The sequence below is a fragment of the Juglans microcarpa x Juglans regia genome, chromosome 2S (assembly GCF_004785595.1).
Source record: "Juglans microcarpa x Juglans regia isolate MS1-56 chromosome 2S, Jm3101_v1.0, whole genome shotgun sequence".
Taxonomy (NCBI): Eukaryota; Viridiplantae; Streptophyta; class Magnoliopsida; order Fagales; family Juglandaceae; genus Juglans; species Juglans microcarpa x Juglans regia.
The window spans coordinates 29,967,163-29,971,022 of record NC_054597.1 but is presented as its reverse complement, the minus strand read 5'-3'; the positions used below and the strand labels follow the sequence as shown (position 1 = coordinate 29,971,022).

Here is a 3,860-nt window from a genome sequence, read left to right as displayed (position 1 = left end):
ATTTTGTTAGAGTTGTTTTCTCTTGTTAAATTCTGTGGATTTGGTGGATTGCACTGAATATCAAGGAGTTCATTTTTTATTTGCTAGATATTAACTTGAATTTTTTTGAAATGAACTTTGATCCAATGTTTGAGGGCATCTTTAGTGGCCTTGATTTTTTTTGCAGAGTATGAATGCCGAGCTCCCAACAAAATGCTTACTCTAGGCTTTTTGAATTATTATCTGACTTAATGGCTCGTGGATCTAAAATTCTTCAAATTTAGAGGAAGTACGTTGTTGGTGCTTTGTTGTATTAAGTAGAAGCGGGTGATGATTTGATGCCGAAGAGATCAGATGCTACAACGTAACGTCTAGAAATAATAATCTCCAATGAGGATTTGTTATTCCACGATCTAATCTTTCTCTAATCAATGCATTGCCATGTCTGTTGTTGGTCCATGTAAAGGTGGGGCCAGTGAATCCAATATCAATTAGGTTGTGTGTTTCCATAAGATATTTCAATCCACCAATTGAAGAAGATGTGATAGGTTACCCATTGAGTTTTTCTGATTGATTTAAGAGGTTATTGAAATCTCCTATGCAACACCATTGACCCAAGAAGGATTTGAATGTAGAGTCCAATAAATTCTAAAATCCTGCTTTATGATGCCATTGTTCTGGGGCATAAATATATGTAACAAGCCAAGGATGGTTAGGAGGATCAGAGTAAATCAAAACAAATATCGCATTTATATTATATATATAGGTTCAACATCTACACTCGAACGCCATAATAGCAAAATGCCTCTTTTTCCCGAGATTGGGATGTTTACAAAATAGTAAAAACCAAGACTATTCACAATAAATAAAGTGCATTCCTTAATTGCTCGGGCGAGTCCCAGCAATTCCATACCATTGTTTCTTGAAGCTGGTGGAAGCAGTGTTGAGCTTGCCTCGTCAGTTGTTTTGGATTTCTTGGTGACTTTATGTGGTGTTGCCTTGTGATATGGGTTAGACCGAAATATATCCTTGGATTTTGTGATTTTTCCCGAAGCATCAGAGTGAATTTCAAGAAGCATGACTACCAGAGTTTGCTCTTCAGGGGTGGGATTTTGGTCATTTTCTACGTAAGAATTGGATGGATTTTTTGTAAGGTTTTTTTGCAACTTCTGTTTTCGGTGGCTGGTTGTCTTCTTCTGTAAGAGTGCTCAGCTTCTTTAATTATTTCTGAGTTAGAGGGATCTACTTGGGAGCATTGGGGGACTGCTCAGAGATAAATTGATCACTGTAGGACCTTTGCTTTGTATTTTTGGTGGGCTCAAAAGGTTGGTGGCTGCTGGGATATATTTGAGGAGCTGGGCCTGATTATTTAGAAGGGCCCTTGAATGGCCCGCTTGCATCTGCTTCCATTGGAGCGCCAGACAGTTTTGTTTCTTACAGAGGGAAGTGAAAATCCCTGTTGCGCCGAATCAGTCAGAGTGCAGTACGAGTAGTTAGGGCTTAGCCCCCATTGGAGCGATCTGAAAGCTTGGATTGACTGATGGGAAGGGATTTACTGAGAAATGTTAAAGCCTCTGCTGGTTGGGATTGAGATTTGGTGGGGAGGAATTAATTCCTAATGTAGATGGCTGGAGACTGCCGAACAGTAGCTCGCTGTGTTGGAAGCTCGCTAGGTTGGAGTCTCGGTACGTTGGAGATTCACTGGGTTGGGGGCTTGCTGATCTTGTGAAGGGGAAGTCTACACAGGTGAGAGACAACACCGATCTTGGAGAATGCCGACCCCGATATTTCCACAGGTGAGGCTCAGTGTTTCTTCCACAAACTTTTCCCCTTCCTCATGTGTTTTTCCCCCTATTTTTTCCTTTTCTTTTGCACTTCGAGAAAAATTCCCTGGATGCTGATTTTATTTCTGCGGCTCAGTCAATACCATGGTTGCACCTTGAGAAAAATTCCCTGGTTGTGGGTTTTGGAGTTTTTTGTCAATCTGGTTTGGATTTGACTGTGTGGTTGCTTGGGCTTATTGTGGAGGCTGATTTGTTGTTTAGTAACAGTTGTCTGCTCGTAACCTGGAGCCGAATGGCAATTGGAAGGGGATAATTTTTAGGAAAGTGCAGAAAATTTGTGGGTGACCTAACCTCCCACATGCATAGAAAAAATCAAACAATCTTTCGTATTTAAAGGAAACCCATGTGTCTATGTTGTAATCTCTAGGAAGCCAGAAGTCTTGTTTCAGTGGTTTTGTAATGTCAATTTCTACTTTTATCTTGATAGATTTTATGCAAGCTATTCCAAATTGGGGGTCTTCTTCCATTTCCAATAGATTGCCCAGGGCCTTTCCAATGTTTGTGGCGTTGTCAAAAGTCATGCGATCCAGTGTAAGTCCGTGTATTTGCACATAGAAAGCTGAATGGTTCAAACTTATCTCTTGCCATGTAGATCCTGGAGACCATGGTTTGAGGATGAGCATATGCCCCTTGAAGTTCCATGGAGCTTGGTTAAGGACCCTTTGTTTATCTTGAGCTGACTGGAATGTGAAGAGGAAGAGGTTTGCTTCTAACTCTTCTATGAGGAATTTCTGTATAAAATCGCATGCTGCTTTGATACTTGCGTGTATTGCAAATTTGTTCAATGGGCGAGCAGCTACAAGTCATCCAACCAGTGCAAGCTCAGTAGTTTTTTTTGCTGCTGCAGTAGTTGGTACTAAGTTGAGGTCTTTCCAAGAAAAGAGCTTTTTGTTGGATTAGTGAGTACATTTCCGTAGGTTGTATTATTTTTATCTGGAGAACGTTGATTGTATTTCTTTTAGGAGAGGGTTGAGTACTCCATGAAGGAGTGGAAAGCCACTGTAGGGTGAAGAGAGACTCTAGAGAGAGTGGCGTGAAAAAAAGTCTATCACCGAATTTGATATCTATATTCTCTTATTTCAAAACCTGCTGCATTAGAGCTGATGATATCATAAAGCCTGAGCAGCACTGAATGAGTGGTAATCACTCTCCAGTAACAGAATGAAGCACAGTGGCAGTGTTATCTTCGTTTCTGGCAGCCTAAAACTTAAGCAAAACATTGCCTGCATGGTAAAGCAAAATAAAGAAAACTGAAGGGTGACTAAGGCATGCGTGTACGGCCTAGCTATGGAGTTTGAAAAAAAAAAAATAATAGTTAATACAACGATAAGTTGTACTAATTACTGATACCCAGTCTGAGCCATCAGCCACAATATCCCTAACCCTATGAAATATTGGGTCTTGGATTCCGGCATTCATCGCAGACTCTGCCGCCTGCAAAATGGTTGGAAAAGAAGTTTCAATTACAATACAAAAGTAACAAGAAATTAAGAGAACTTCGTAAGACTAGGTAAATGTGGTAAGAGCAGTGCTCCTAGGGAGCCCCCCGCCCAACCCCATCTACATCAAAAAATTACTGCATGTCTAATGATCAGAAGGGTCAATGAACTTAAAATCAAGAAACTAACCCTTTTGTATATATGTTGGAAGATATTGAAATCAAACAGTTCAGTAGTTAGTCTAATATTCAAACAACTAGCTCTCAAATCATTAAATATCACTCAGCTCAAAACCTCTTTATACGTGGGATCTATAGTTTTTTTCAACTCAACACTTCTTTATATGCGAGATTCATAATCTTTTTCAATTTTCTCATAAATATATCTAAATTCATCTTAACATCCAAACACATCAAAATTCATCATAAGTGGGCTTTACAAAATTCACTCTACCATCTTAATTCATTACTATTTGTAAAGAACTCAACTAATCTAAACTCAGTTTAACATTCAAACGGGACCACAAGGACTTGTACGAAATGAATAAGCTCCACAAAAAATTGGACATTAAAAAAAATGCAGAATGAACTTACTGAAA

General features: G+C 39.3%; 1 long non-coding RNA gene across 1 annotated transcript; it reads left to right on the top strand.

Annotated features, from left to right (window-relative positions):
* Positions 1 to 1,225: 1,225 nt before the first annotated feature.
* On the top strand, positions 1,226 to 3,438 carry LOC121253163. Its single transcript, XR_005938361.1, has 2 exons — positions 1,226 to 1,775; positions 2,416 to 3,438. It is a non-coding gene; the product is annotated as an uncharacterized LOC121253163 (long non-coding RNA).
* The last annotated feature ends 422 nt before the right edge of the window (positions 3,439 to 3,860 follow it).